Raw genomic sequence first — 16242 nt, forward strand, 5'->3', positions numbered from 1 at the left:
AAATGTCAATTGAAAAGACACAAAAACGCCTTGGTTGTTGGCCAGGATTTGTATCCTGGAATAAATGCCAGCATAGTTGATATTGTTTGACCATGAAAAATCTGCAAGGTTCCCATCCCTCACCATCCATGTGGTAATTCTGGGCGTTGTTCCCATCACTGTAGGTTGTACGTGTTGCTAACCTGAGTTCATTCATCAGAGGGTGGATTCAGTGGTTGTTTATATAATGCAGCCCCACAGACTGGTGTGTTGAGGAAACTGAGTTACTTACTGCAGTAAGTTACTAGTGTGAGGAGGCTACTAGAAATTCATAAGGTGCTTCTCCAGCATAGATTAATGCGATGTAAATATATCCGCAGTCATCCTAATAGCGTAGTACTAGAGGGTTTAAGTTCTTTATAATAAATTCCAGTCACCTTGTACTAGGCTAATGCTCTAAAGACGTATGTTTTGTAGTATTTTTTTCAGTCTTGATCTAAAGCAGATCAACTGTTTCTCAAGCCATGAGTATAATTGAATAAATAATTGTAAGTGAGCCAGTTGCCTTATATAGGGTGCTTATTCCCTTCTAGTTCTGCTAAAAGGAGCAGACCTTGCATGCTCAGGAAATCACTGGGGGTGATTTTTCACTTTCCAATTGCAGGAGAGGTTGCTGGGTTTTTATGTTTCTCTCACTCAAACAGATAACAGGAGTTGCTAGAAAGGGAGGTAAACTTGCTGTGAACTGCAAAAACGATCTTCTCAGTATGGGTGTAGTTTAGTGAGCATGGTGCTGATGGTTGGACTAGGTGATCTTAGTTGTCTTTTCCAACCTTTACGATTCTTGATTCAGCTCAGATCATGGGTGTTAATAGGGTCCTTCGTGACATGATTTTAGTCAGGTGTGCAGAGCTGCATTTCAGAGGCACCTCTTTCCCATGTGGTGCACGTATCCTGGTCATAAGATGGGAAGACCTCTGAGTATGAATGAACATGTGAGCATTTTATTATGTGCAGTGGCTTCAGAACAATTCCTTCTGGAGGCATATGAACATTTAACTGAGTATCAAGATCTTGGCCAACTGGCAGATGTTGATAGCAAACTAACTGGGGAGGAGAACATTGTTTGCAATAGGTGTCCACTGCAGTGCTGCTTATTTGAATTGAGAAGGAGGGCAGCATGCTGCTAAAGCTTTGATACTTTGAGGGAGGATAAAGGAAATTTAGGGAGAGTGGTGAACTACTCTCTTGGAACTAAAATCTGCAATATGTTCATGGAGACAATATTTTTTGCAAGAGCTGCTCATTACATTTTTAGTTGGTTTGTTTTAGCAAGTATGTATCTAAGTAATATTTAATCTACTGTGAATTGTCTCAGTGGGACTCAAACCCGTGTTTTATTATGCTTTACAATAAGCCATTATCTTCCATTTTCCCATCCCTGTCTTTATGTGGGTCAATCTTTTTTCCTTTCTTGGTGTTTCTTGTTGAAAAACAGGGGCCTTAATTATGAAATAACCAAGCATTTTTCTAACCTTTAAAAATCTAATTAAGCTCTAGCATGATGTTAGTATTTAGCTCAATGCCATCTCTAGGAACTCACACATGTTTTTAGTATTTTAATTGATCAGTGAGCCTAGTTTTTAATGTATATGTTTAGTTTGTCATTCCAGTATTGAGAAGTCAAAATTACTGATGGTTGTCTTTTTCTGATTGCAGACAAAGCTACCTGAGTGTGCTAGCAAGTTACAGAACAACAGTCTTCTCAAACGAGTAAACAGGATATTCTCTATTCCTCTTCTTAAATGGTGAGTTTGTCAAGGGAGCTCTTACTGAACATGCCTTGTCATGTATGTCTCTGTTATGTAGAGCTGTGGTAAACGTCTTAAACTGAAGACCAATGCTGAAGTTTGGAAACTGTCCAGAAGGTTTTGCATTGCGATTGGGAATCGGGCTTATATTTCTCTAGTGTTGACGATGGGCTGTATTAGGCACTGAAACAAATGGCAAAACACACTGATAGCCCAGGAGACTGTTATTATTTAAACACTAATCTTGTTGTGTAGAAAACAGAAATAAATTTATTGTATTCATGGATGCTCAGGAAATACCGGATTTTAAATTTGCATCCATTAATTACTTTTACCCTCTATAATCTGTACTTTGCTGATGTGCTGTCTTAGAGATTTAAACCAAATCTGCTGAGTTTATATGTTTGACTGCTTGCCTCAAAAAGTGCAATGGATAATAAAAGATTTCTATTTATTGATGCTAACCTAGCTTTCAGTGGAAAAGCCCTCTTTTCCTGGTCTGTCTTTGCTGGGATGAGCACACACACCCCACACTTCTGGGTGCAGAACATCTTTTGTTTTTGGGAGAGCAAGAAAAAGCTGTATAGCACCTGATTGATTGTGTGATACAAGATATGGGCTGTGCTGGTTGATGCTAAAAAGGACTTCTGCCAAAGTTTAGGCAGTTTTGTTAGTGTAAGTAACGATGCGCTGATTTTAAGAGACTGCAGCTCTTCTATGTCTGTAATGGGAAATATTTTGAACAGGAGGAGAACCTGGGGTTTAGTGTTCTTCCTTCTAAGAAGATGAGGAGGTTGAAAGTAATATTTGGCTATTTGTGGGAGAAACCCACAAATTTCTTCCAAAGTTTCTGAAATAAGCCTTTTTTGCATGTATAGTAAGGTGTTTTCATTTTAAGTTGAGTCATTCTTATTATCACTTGCATTATCACTGTCTCTTGTCTCTTCTTGCTTGTCTGGGTTTCCTAGTGTGTTTTGCTAATACCAACAACCCAATAGTTATGAAGTTGATCAAAATAAAATATAACTGTTTAATATTTGTGAAAGGTACTGATTCCTTAATGTGCTAGCTCTTTGCTGGCTGAGTAGTCCAATATTCTGCTGCTCTCCAGAGGCCTATTTCTTTCTCCTGCCCAACTGTAGTAAACCAATGAAATGCACTGACTCAGTCAGCAAAAAGCTGAAGTTCATTAATTGTATAGCAGTGCTGGGGGGGAGAGGCAGGACTGTGTTTCTCCAATGAGTGCCCTGTGGAGGTGGGGGGAATGCCCTGTGAGAGAACAGTGTCCTGAAGTCTTTGCATTACAAGTGGGTGAAGTCAAGTTGAGGTGTGTCTATTTTTGAGTAGAGCTGACTTTAAAATCAAAGAAATGAGATCACCGATTCTGATCTTAATTGAGAGATGTGCATTGTTCATGAGCTTCTGATGTTTTCTGTTCTTGATTTTAAAGGAGGCTGAGTATTTGGGCTTTTAACTCTTGTGTGTTGGCTTTGGATTCTATTAAGTTTGCATTTATTTCTCTCTGGGACTTCATAGATTCATTGAATCCTTCTAGTTGGAAGAGACCTCTGAAGGCCATCCAGTCCAACTCCCCTGCAGAGAACATGGACACCACAACTAGATCAGGTTGCCCAGGGCTTTATCCAAACTTGCCCTGAAAGTCCCCAGGCACAGGATATCAACCACATAACTGGGCAACCTGTTCCAGTGCCTTACCACCCTCACTGTAAAAGATTGTTTCCTTATTGCTAACCTAAATCTTTCCTCTTTTAACTTGAAACAATTTCCCTTTGTTCTATCACCACAGACCCTGCTGAAGAGTCTGTCCCCTTTTTTCTGTAGCTCCCCTTTAGACACTTGACTGATACTTGGAGCTGAGGGACTTTTATTTTTGAATTATAGTCTGCAGAGTGGATCTGATAGTCGTATGCAAGGAGGAGTAATTTGGTAAAAGTAGCATCTGTGCAGTGAGAGACCTAAGTATGCCCATCCTTTTCAGGGCAGTATTTTTTACAGATCTTCATGATGACTGTCTATATGAGCAGTTCCATGCCACATCTATGCTACAAATAAATGCAGTCACTGGACTCTTCTTTGAACTTTTTTTTTTTGTGATTGGCATCACAGTAACTCCCTTCAGAATTATACAGCTAGTAAGTGTGAATCTGCTCAACAATGAGGTTTAAATCTTGTTTTTTTTTTTGTGCAATGGTTTAACTGAATCAGTTTCTAAATTTAAACTGATGTGGTTAAATTGCTTCTTGAACTGTGTGTAGATTAGTCTCTGGCTTGATTTTTCCATACATGCAGCTTGTCTCTGTAGATTACATTGACTATTTAAAGCATAGTTGAAAGCAATGTAAGAATTGATTAGTTATATAATTTGGTTTGTGAAAGGACAATGTAATCTTCTGGAGTCCTTATTGCTCTCTACAGCCTGAAAGGAGGTTGTGATGAGATGGGGGTTGGCCTCTTCTCTCAGATAACAGTGATGGGATAAGAGGGAATGGCCTTAAGTCATACCAGGGGAGATTCAAGTTGGATATTGACAAGAAATTCTTGTCAGGAAGAGTGGTGAGGCATTGGAACAGGCTGACTCATTGTCCCTGGAGGTGTTTAAGGAAAAGGTATATGTAGTACTTGAGAACATGGTTTAGGTGGTCAATATTAGTGGTGATAGGAGAATGGTTGGACTAAATCATTTTAGAGTTCTTTTCCAATCTTTATGATTCTTGGATGACTTGAATGATACTTCTTGAGACTTGGCATTGATGCCTTTGTGCCTGATGTTCACTTGTTGATCTACAGAATCTCTGGTCTCCAGTGCAGTTGTACAAGTTTTGCTCAGCTTGTTGTGATTCTCAAGCAGCATTTGGAAGGGTGCTGACAGCCATGATATTGCCTGCCTCCTGGAGCCTTAGGAGCTGGTGAGAGCAATTCTCATGCACAGTGGCAGCTGCTTGCAGCCATGCTCAAGAAGCCCTCTCCTCTTGAATAATGGGGTCTCATCAGCTCAGTGGAATTTTAACTAATAATTGTGTTTCCTGAGATAGTGTTGTATTCATCAGGATAAGAGCAGTGCTGGGATAGAGGCATGCTAAAGAGTGCCTCAATGCTTGTTGAGGCTGTGAAGCTTGGAACGTGGTGTTTGAAGGGAAGGAGGAGCTGACCCTACTGTTTGATGAGGGGAGAGGGGGTTCTGGCTTCTGACTTTGCTCATAGAACTGTTCACGTTTCTTTTTTAAAATAGTGATATGTTCAGATGGAAGTGTAGAAATAGCCCTGAAAAAATGGAGATTCTGTTTAGAGGTTTGCAGCAATGGTTGTAGATGAGAGAACACTTTGGGGGAAGTGAGCACTGATGCGTGATGCAGTTGGGAACTGATGATGATTGTCTCTGACTCTGAGTACAAAACAGAAGATGATGATTATTGTGTTACGTCATCTTTGCAAAACTTTTCGTTTTTAAAAAGCATGCATTTCACTTAAGGGAAAACTCTCAGCACCTTCATTACAAATCTTCTGTGACAGGCTACACGCAGAGACCAAAGGCATAAGGAGAGCCTTTGAGTATTCTTTGCATCCCCTGGATGCTTTCTGTCTAGGTCAGCTGAGAAAAAGAGGGGATGAGAGGCAGTGGGCACTGACTAGAACACAGGAAGTTTCCACTGAACACGATGAAAAGCTTCTTTACTTTGAGGGTGACAAAGCACTGGAACAAGCTACCCAGAGAGGTTGTGGAGTCTCCTTCCACCTTTCAGAGTACTGTATGTTTATTGAAACAAGCATAAAAATCTTCTAATACTCCATGCCTTTTATATTAATTTTGATCTGAGGCATTTATTGGTATGTGCCTTTTTTTTTCTTGCAAATGAACCATTTAAACAAACGTATACCACAGTAGCATTCAACAAATGCATCTTTTTATGAAAACAATCCTGACATGAATTAGTTACGTGGCTAACAAGGGAAACTGCATTTGTAGTGTATGCAGGAGAAATGTCATGTAACACAGTCCTTGCAACGTGACGGATGCTTCTCTGGGTGTTGGGAATAAAGAAATAGAATATTATTATATTATAATAATATAAGAAATGCGTATTTTCTTCTGTTCAATAAGATTTTGTTGGCCTGGGAACAAAATCTCTTACTGGGCCTCCAAAGTGATTTTGAGAGATGAGACAACAAAAGGTGACAGAAAATGGCAACAGCTCTGAGCTGTTTATCATAATTTTACATTCCTAGCAACAAGAATGTCAAGATTTAAATCTTCCTCCAATGACAGTATTGGTGCTGGTTCTTGCAAAAACTGTTATTAATCACTCAGGCCAATATATCTTTCAGTTCTAGTTGTGACATTAAGTGATCATTTCTGTTCTGTTTGCTGTTCACCTGCGCAACTAGATGTAGCTGGTCTTTTCAACATCTCTGTTCTGTTTCTGTATGAGAGAGGTTAAAGTGATTCACTAGCTGTTTTTCTTTCTTTTTTTCTTAGTACTGAAGCAGATTGAGTGATCTCACTATCACTTACGTAGTCTCGGCTATAAGGCAGTAAGTCCATAAACTGCTTTGGCTTCTTTCATTTGGATTATGTTTCTGTCCACTTACGTCTGATTCCAGCCTGCAAGTAGCTCAGCCAGGAGCAGCAGCTATGATAGCAGGGGGGTTGAAACAGGGAATGGGAAAAATAATCCATTTAATTAAATCAAGGAGTAGTTGGTTCACAGCTGCTTTAAAAAGCATAGCTTTAAATGGAGTGAGTCCTAAGGCAATAGCTGAGTTTTGCTTCTGAGTAAACGTAACTCACCTTGTAGTTTGAAGCATTTATTGCTCAGTATTGGTGTGATCTATGTCCAATTTCCAGTCCTTCTACAGTCCCTGAGAGCCTTTAAGCGTGATCGAATAGCTTTGTCTTCCTCAACTATATAGCAGAGATGCTGCTTTTCTCAACTTTGGAGAGTAAATATGATGTCTAAGTGTACAGATACTGTAGCAACACAGGTACTATGCAACCTTACTGTAACAGGCTTTCTGGTGCTCTTTTGCAGTGGTAACCTTGCCAAAGTTGGGCAGTCCTTTTCTTTAGTGTTTTTTCATTGGCCTTACTGCCAAAGCTTTGGTATGTGGTTTGCTGCCAGCAGGATGGCTGCCAGCTAGTGGGGAAGATGAGGTCCTTCCCTAGACGTTTGGTGGCTGTATTGGAGGGAAAGAGGTAGATAAAGCCATGAATTTTGTGCGTATAGTGTCTTTATTCCTTTCTTCCGTGTGAAACCCTCATTCATAAAAATGGAGTGAGAGGTAATTCAAAGCTACTATGTGTCAGGTTTTCTGCCTTGGGATGATAAGGTGTTTTTTTTTTCCATGTGTTTTCCCTTCCCTATTCACCTTGTCCCCAAAAAGGCAAATTGAATTAATTTTTTTGACCTTCATATAGTGAATGGGCTTTTTAGCCTGTGGCAATATGCTGTCATTTTGGTTTGGATCCTCTTGGAGATCTGAGGACTCCACGTGTACAGTAACACAAGTAGAATTCAGTTCAGGGCTTTGATCACAGTGAGAGAACCCTGGGACAGCATCTCCCCCTCTGCTCTCCTGCTGTCCCCCAAGTGACTGCAAGGTCCTGACCTATATACAGTTAGGGAGAAAAAGCCTAATGTCTAAAATCTTAAGTATTAATAATTATAGTACCACAGTCAGACTATTTTGATTATGCAGATCCCCCCAGTTGTGGAGTGTATGGATTTTCTTTTTTGATCAGTGCAGAACTATAAGGTGCTCTCTAGCAGCATGTATAGTGGTGCTCAGAATCTAATGGGTCATGGTACTTAGAGCTTGTTTGGAACAAATGTCGCACTTCTCTTTCAAAAACCAGATATAATGTAGATACAGGATCATCAGCACCCCCTAGTCTGCTCCTGTTGTACCACACAACTTGCTAATGTCATCTCCAGCCTTGGTTTTCTGTGGCATATTTTCTAATTACTTTTGAAGTCTTTGAACATCCCTGGAAGTGTAAAGCAAAAAACCACTAGTGGGTGGTGCTGCTCTTTCTTGCAGAGCCCCTTTATTTAGCTGAGGTCTGCTTTTACTTTAATACTGTGGTACGCTACTCTGTAATATTATTACACAGTATAATAGTGCAGTATTATACTACTTTCTTTTCTTCCCATCTCCTCAACTAAAAGCAGAACTGGAGCTAGGTGGAGTCAGTACAATGCTCCCAAATGCTTGATGTTAGCTTCTGAAATTCTTTACTCTTAAAAATCAATATTAACATTTTCAAAACTGATACATACGTAAATGTATATATCTATATCGTGTATACAGATATATATGACGTACATAAAATGAAAAGGAAAGTAGATTCTACTTACCTAGTTAAAATAGGTTCCACAAAACAGGTTTATGTGCACTAATTTGAAATACTGGAAGAAAGCCAACTTTAAAAACAGTTTAGCCTTATCGCTGGAAATATCCATATCCTCGGTAATCTTAGCTAAGATTTGATGACTTTAACTGGAAAAAGTTGTGTAAGCCTCTTCTGAGTGATTGATTATATATAGTGAGAGTGTTCTTTTTCCTTGAATCTGGTTTCTGGAGCGCTCCTGCCATGCCAGCTCCATGGAGATCTGCTGATGCAATGCCAGATTTCATGGAACACAGCTTTTCAGTCTTCCAGGTCTTGAAAGAACATTTTTAGAGAAAGTTAATGGCTGTATTTGGTCTGAGACGCATGATGGTTTAATAGTAGCTTATTTATCTCACAATGGGAATTACTGTAAGTGTAGCAAGGAAATCTATTAAGTGCTGCAAACGAGGTACTGTAAGCCAGTATTACTGCTTGTTACGTTTAGTAATGCTTGACATTCATTTTAGGCTTCATTTAAAAAGAAAACAAAACAAGATCAAACAAGGATTATAGATTGAATTATTAGGAAGCTTATACAGCGCAGAACTTTGGCATATAGGTTTGGGATGCTTGAAAAAGGGACAACGTGTAACAGAAGAGCCAGAATCAGCGTGGGAGAGTATTTTGTCTTTGCAGAGGACTTTGTATATTAATGTGCTTCATGCATCAATGCGATAGTAGATGTATCACATGTATTCAGACTTTTTTTTTTTTGTATTATACTGCAGTATTCTGTTCTTGGTAAAAGATACAAGTTGGTGTTTTTCCAGATAACTTATTTTTTTGAAAAATGTCTTCAGCAGTACTGATGTAGGAAAGGGAGATGGTTTGTTATTATTTCTGCTGGACCCCTTTTGTTATTTGATTATAATGCAAGTGCATACGAAGCTTCTATGCCTTTAATAACTCAGTGTTCTGCTGTGCTATCTATAACTATTACTGTTTTTTGTTATGAACTGGAAAATGATGAATTGCTAACTTCTTGTTTCAAAGGTGAATGATTTTTTGTGGTTCATTTGAAGATGGTAGTGAGGTGGGAGGCAGAGAGGAGGAAGGTTACCTGATAGAGAGGAATTGCATAATTAGTGCTCAAGTTTATCAACGCTGGCAGATAACATGTAGGAAAGCTATGAAAAGTATTCCTGATCTGGGAAACCTCTAATCAGAGCTTAGCCCTTTTTAGGCAAAACAGCCACAGAGAGCTGCAGAATCATAGAACCATAGAATGGTTTGAGTTGGAAGGGACCTTTAAGATGATCTAGTTCCAGCCCCCTGCTGTAGGCAGGGACACCTCCCTGTAGACCAGGTTGCTCACAGCCCCATGCAGCCTGGCCTTGAATGCCTCCAGGGAGGGGGCATCTACAACCTCTCTGGGCAACCTGTTCCAATGTCTCACCACCTTCACAGTAAAGAATTTCTTCCTGATATCAAGGCTAAATCTACCCTCTTCCAGTTTATACCTGGCTGTGTTAGTCCTGGTGCTTAGTAAGACTGTGTGGGTTGTGGTGAGCGTGATTGTTTTTTTTTTCCTTTTTTTTTTTCTTTGCTACTATTGTGATGCTCTTCTATCATTCATAACATCTCTCCTGTTTTATGCACCAGTCCTTAATTGCACTACACTCTGTGGTATGCTCTGGTCCATCTTGTGGTGACTGGCATGCTTCGTGGGAACAGATGGCATGCTTGGCTCAGGATGAAAATAGTTGGGAATTCTTATGTTGCTTTCCTTAGACTCAGCTGTTAATAACAGAACCTAAACACAATATTTTGTTAAGTTTTTCCTTAAAATGAGCCCAAATAGAAGTGTTTTCCCCATATAGACTTAATTGTTCTTTCTAGATTTCTGATAGATAGGTAAAGTGAAATACTGGTAGTAGCTTCATAATCAGAAGGATTGGGAAAATCTCGAGTTTAGAGCTGAAATCATACAGTCATGGGATGACTTGGCTTGGAAAGGACCTTAAAGCTCATTGAGCTGCAGCCCCTGCCATGGGCAGGGTTGCCAAGCACTCGATCTGTCTGCCCAGGGCCCCCTCTAGCCTGACCTCAAGCATCTGCAGGGATGGGGCATCCACAACTTCCATGAATACCTGTGCCGCTGCCTCACTGCCCTTTGAGAAAAGAATATTTTCCTTGGTAGGAGTGGATGTGAAGCTCTGCCTTAGGGAATTTTAGCTTCAATCTTCATGATCTATCTGTGTACAGGAGACATATGCCAGGCAGTTTATGCTTAAAGACCTTGGTTGTTCAGGTGGTCACTGGAGTTACCTGCAAGGCATTTCAGGCACGGTGCCCTGGTCAAACTTTGGTACAGCTGCTTTCCAGTGGGAAAGTCTGTCCTGCCTTGGTGAGAACTGGGATTCCAGGAGGCACATCAGGAGCTGAAGCAAAGACTGATGCTGAATTGTCAGGATACAAAGTGTTTTTTCTCTTGCAGTTTGACCTATGTAATTGCTCTCATCCATCATCCTAGAGTGCCATGTGCATAACAGCTGTGTATATGTGCATATATATATATATATCAGTTATATGTGCATGCACTGTATATGTGTATATATATAACAAAAAACATGCATATGCATGTATGATTTTATTTTTTTATGAGAAATGACTATGAGAACTTAACCCATCCCCCTGACCTTTTAGATTAACTGCTGAGGGGAAAAAGTGGAAGAACAGCATGTTTTTTCTGAAAAATGTTATTCTGAAAGTGTTCTTGTGGTAATTATTAGACCTCTAAGGGAAGCAGGGAACACAACGTATTGCCATATAGATGAGTATTATTGGGCATGAAGTGGATCCTTCGTCACTTCTGTACTTTCCCCTGCAATTTAAGGCTAATTGGGATCCTGAGAAGCAAATTACTGATTCTGCTTCTGGTTTAGCTTAAGGTGATTTGAGGATTTGAACTGCATGTTCTCACCACATGCTGGATCCTGGAGGTCTTAATGTTTAGCCTTCATCACGTGGGCTGTGACCCAGACAGGTATTTCAAGCACTTTAAATCCAGCAAGGCCTAACTGCCATCTACGTTTTCTTCAGATAATCAAGGAATTAGCTTCTGATAACACTTGCTGTTTGCAAAGGAGGAAGGCTGGTACAAGTGTGTTCTAAATGGACTCCAAGTGCTATTTGTGCGTTGTTGTAGTTTAAGTGTAAGAGGAAGAAAACACATTTTTAGTGAAATATTTTAATATTCTGTTACATACTTTGTTCCAGCGTCACATTATCTAAAGTAGCATGATGTCAAACAGTCATAATGCTACTGGTATTCCTATATGACCAAATTACTGCATTTCTGTAATCTAGACAAGAGGTAACTTTCCATGATTTAAAATGCGATGACAATATGTATTAGGGTGCTTGCTTTGATTGGTTTGGATGCCTGATAGTCATTCATCCAGGAGACGTTACTGAAAGATTCCCAGTCACAGTACTCTCTTGAGAGTTGCAAATACAAGCTGCTGTGTGCCTTCAATTTCATAAGAGGGAATCTGTGTTTATAATGCAGTCCTATCAGATCCTGCAGTAGGCAGATGCTGAATAAGGAAAACTTCCTTCAGATGAGAAGGAAATGTCTTAGTATACTTGACTTTGCTATTCAAGAAATACTGTTTTCTTGTCACTTTGATTTGATTACCCTGTTCTAAGAGAAACTGTATATACTAGAAAAGTTAGTGATACTGGATAGGTGGGCAGCATTAGTATTTTAAGTGTACTGCGAAGTGTTTGAACCATGATTTACTGTAAGGCTCGGAATGCTTCTGCTGGGTGGTATAAGGCTGACCTGAGAATGACACACAGGCACTCTTCTAGCTAGCTGAGCTATTGACTTTGATTAGAGAGAGTGTGAACTGTGTGGCTCTCTCTATAATTAACTCCGTAGTCAAACTTGATGAGATCCATGGAGATGACATCTGGAAAGAATTTTGACCTGGTATTGGAGGACTGTGCCATACTGAATTAGTTTGGTGTTATAACTAGCTCTTTGCTGCTCTGTGATTTTACTTCTTTTGACCTCATGCAGCTTATACTCCTCATTAATTGTTATCATTTAGGTCACAAAGGTGAAAACAAAATTAGGTTTGACAAGATGCTGTTTCTCCAATCAGTGTTGTTGTCAGTTCTTGCACGTTTTCATTTGTGTAACCATCGGTTTTTCAAAGTAGAAAGAGCTGAATAAATTTAGCAGCCATATGGTTTGCACGTGCAGAGATGATGCAGGAACCGGACAGGGGATTATCAATCTTAAGTCATCTTCCTGCGCTGTAGGACAAAAGCGCTGCTTCCGCTTTCTTAACTCCGTGCTGCGTCCCTTCTTCTGGCTGAGTGCTTCTTTTCAAGCACTGGTATTTTTAAAGCATAAATGTTATTTGAGAGGCAGACTGTAGTACAATAAGCTTTCTATTTATTTCTTTCACCTCTGCTTGAAAAAAAGAGCTGCCACATTTTTTATATCTGCCCAAGGAAAATATTTTTGAGTTGCTGTGCAAAACTATTGAGATAGAGCTTAAACAAACTCTGACAAATGCATACTGTGTATCTTTTCAGTGAAGTCAAACAGAAATAAAACTAGAAACAGAGGAAAACAAGTGGTGACTCAATTCAGTTCTGTTTGTTTGAATAGGAGAAGAGACGATAATAAATTCTTGGAGCATGGTACAGATTTCAAGAAAGGTCGAATGAAAGAAAAATGTTTTCACTATAGCATAAGTACTTATTGAAACAAGTCCATTATTAAGGTAACAAAAAACAATCAAATGTTCTTGTGTGACTTAAAAGCCATTTTTCTCCTGTGTATGCTTGTAACACAATGCATTTGGTGCTAGCATGGTATTAGTTTGAAATAGTAAAATTAACGGTGGCAGTAAGTTTTTCTGTTGTTTTTTAATGAATGAAGGCAGCTGAACAGATGTTCAGAATGTTATGGAATATTCCTTCTTCCCCATACCACCATTCCTCTCACAGAGAGCCATCTGGAGGGAGTTTGTGTGGAATGAGCAGCCATTGCACTAATAGCAAGATTAATGTGTCAGCATCTTTTGTTGATACTTGAAATTGGGCACTGTTTGTTCAAGGGGAAAGCAAGAATGTGAGTTGTCGTCATTGTGTGTGTGGTGAATTGCCCACATGCATATGGAAAGAAGATGAGTAATTGTGCTTTCTACTGAACAATAAAATAAATTTATTGTGGCCAGTCCAAACTTAGACCCTTACAAGCACAGTGCAACTTTTTTCCATGACAGTGTTGTGACTGGCCTCCTTTTACACAGTGTGTGGTAATGCTGTCCTGTTAACATCAAGATTTAAATGTACCTGTTTGGGTTCAGCAAAAGCTTCTGTCTGTGTTTTCCCAGAGTGTTCCTCTTAGTATGGTATTTATTTATTTTTAGCCCGGTGTTGGTGGTGGATTTTTTTTGTTTGTTTGTTTTTCCCCAGCAACAAGTATACCTGGTAGATGCCTCTCCGTTTAATCAGCTTGATTTCTTGAGTATCCTTCATTTGGGAGAGAGGGATTGTTGTTTTGGTGTAACGAACAAGATTTCAGTTAGGAAAAGGACAGCTTATGAGAGGCTCTAGTCATGTGTGAAGGTGTCCTGGTTCATCTGTTTTCTGCTACAGAATCAGTACAAAGGAGTGGATGGAAGTGATACTGGCAGGGTGATTGAATTCAGGACAGCAAGCTATTGTATTGTGCAGTCTGTGAACCTCTATTAAATTTCAGATATGCAATTTTTTTTCCTGAATAGTTGTTATCTTAGACACATTGGCACATTTTAATCTTCCTTGTTAAGCTTAATGAATGAGAATCTTATTTCAAAACATAAAAAATATTTGCAGTGGGACTGCCTTTGTTTTCTTTCATTGCTTTGTGTTCCCTTTTGTGAAAAAAATTCCGAAGAATGGGAACCCAACATTATATTCAGTAATGCTACTTGGACTGAGGTGGTTAAAGCCTGGAACTCCTGCCCTAGTGTAGTAAACTGCTACAAATGAGAATGTGAATCATAAGGAGACAGCCAAAAACTATTTCAGATGGCTTTTGGGGATAGATGAGCATAGGGAAAGGAGGAAAGGTTAAAACTAGCTGAGAAGTGTTTTATAATCAATGAATTTGGATGATAAAAACTCAGTACAGGAGAAAAAAATATATATATGTTCTGTAGATAATGTCCTAATTGAACCAGAAAAGAGCTGTAGTGGAATTCTACAGAAATGAAGATAAAAATGCGGTAATGATAGTTATGCTAATGATTGTGTGCTTGCTTAATTTATAGAGTGTGTGAAATCTTTGTTTCTTTCTTCAACAATGGGAGGCTACTTAAAGGATCGTGTACATCTCATACTTACTTTGGAGCAGATGATGGAATTTTATCATAATCTCTATCAAAATGACACTGTTTTTATCTCCTTGGAAACTGCTGGGGAAGAGCATTGCAATGGAGAGAAGTTAGTGTAGGGACTGTAGTTTTTGAATGTTTTATTTCCAGTTGGAAAAATTTAAAGTAGTAACATCTCTCAGTCTTGTTCATTGTGGCATGCTTCCTAGGACTAAAGACAGAGAAGAACCTGTGTTAGAAGGGATCCACAAACGCAGCCCAGTCCAAATCCTGAATCCGCACAGAGCAACCTGAGTTCAACCGTGTACCTGGGAGTGGTGTTCACAAGCTCCTGAACCTCCGGCAGCATGGAGCTGTGCCCCCTGCCCTGTGCATCCTGCTCCATGCCCACCGCCCTGTGGTGCAGACCCTGTCCCTAACCCCCAGCTGCCCCTCCCCTGACACAGCTCCATGCCGTTCCCTCGGGCCCTGTCGCTGTCACACAGAGCAGAGCTCAGCGCTGCCCCTCCGCTCCCTGTGAGAGCTGCAGCCGCCATCAGGCCTCCCCTCAGCTGCTCTGCTGTGGGCCGAGCAAACCGAGTAATTGCAAATTGAAGTGCTCAGTGCTGTGGAGATCTATTTACTTTTTTTTCTCCCAGTGCTTAGGAATTTTCTGAATTGATGTGTTCACCCTTTAATGGTTCTGTAAACCTTGTGTTGCTGGCCCGCAGTGTATTAGAGGTAAATACTCACCCAGCCCTTCTGTGTTTTCATGGAAGTTTTGAATACGCAGAGGGTTAACTAGGGAAACCTAGGCCCATAAAATGTATTTAGGTATTTAGAACCAAACACCATCTCCTTCTCTATCCTTTCTGTTGTCATCGCTTAATACTTTGATTTTTCTTTATCATATAACCAAATTGTGAGGTATACCTGGAAGAGCTCAGTGCAGACAGAACCCCTTCCTAATATCCAAAAAAAAAAAAATAATCCTCTAAGTGTTTAAATATTGAGAAATACTTCACTGCAACAGCTATTGCAGGAAGAAGCTGTGTTAAAGAAACAAAATTGTTTGGGGAATCTCAGTGCTAGTTTCAACACTACTAGGTTGGTGTGACAAGAATATCATAAGTGGTGATCTGATACTGAGAAAGCAAGAAGTTCTCATTCCAGCCTTGGACATTAATACATTTTTCAGGTGGATTTGGCAATCAGAAGAAGGATTTCTGGAAATGATTTTGGTAGGCAATTGCTTGTATAATAAATTTCACCTATTCTTTTTGTGGTTGGTATTTTGTAGGCATTTCTCTTTACATGTAATGTTGAAAGATCCAGTTTACTAGGGATAAGAGAAACTGTTCTTTCTTTTTAGTTACCTTAAGGAGGAAAATTCTATTAGACATTCTGTGTACTTCTGACAAATGCCTGCCCTTGTCTGAACAAGCAGTATCAAAATCAATAACTGCATTGAGAAAAAAAAAAAAAAGAAAAAACTGCATATTTATTAATAAGAAAAGAATACACTTGGTCTTTAAACGTATAGAAGTAAAGCACTTAAAAACTTATGGCTTACCATCATGGTGATTAGACAAAATACTTCATGTTGATACTTATTCCACAGTAACATGACCAAGACAGCAATTGCATGCTTGATGGATCTTCTGGTTATTCACAGTTCTTTTAGAAACATGGCTATTGCAGGTACTCATGTTATTCTGGGCCT

The 16242-nt window shown here is 39.5% G+C and overlaps 1 protein-coding gene across 2 annotated transcripts in view; it reads left to right on the plus strand.

Annotated features, from left to right (window-relative positions):
* The window catches only part of WASF3 (WASP family member 3), a 61670-nt gene that overhangs the window by 14693 nt on the left and 30735 nt on the right, over positions 1 to 16242 (plus strand). For both annotated transcript variants that reach the window (XM_065730139.1, XM_065730137.1), the window contains exon 2: positions 1699 to 1787. The gene's annotated coding sequence lies outside the window, so the exon portion shown is untranslated. The remainder of the gene's footprint in view (positions 1 to 1698; positions 1788 to 16242) is intronic.

Source organism: Cyrtonyx montezumae, unplaced genomic scaffold, assembly GCF_038088225.1.
Source record: "Cyrtonyx montezumae isolate F1298 unplaced genomic scaffold, pur_monq_1.0 scaffold_12, whole genome shotgun sequence".
In the NCBI taxonomy this organism is placed as follows: Eukaryota; Metazoa; Chordata; class Aves; order Galliformes; family Odontophoridae; genus Cyrtonyx; species Cyrtonyx montezumae.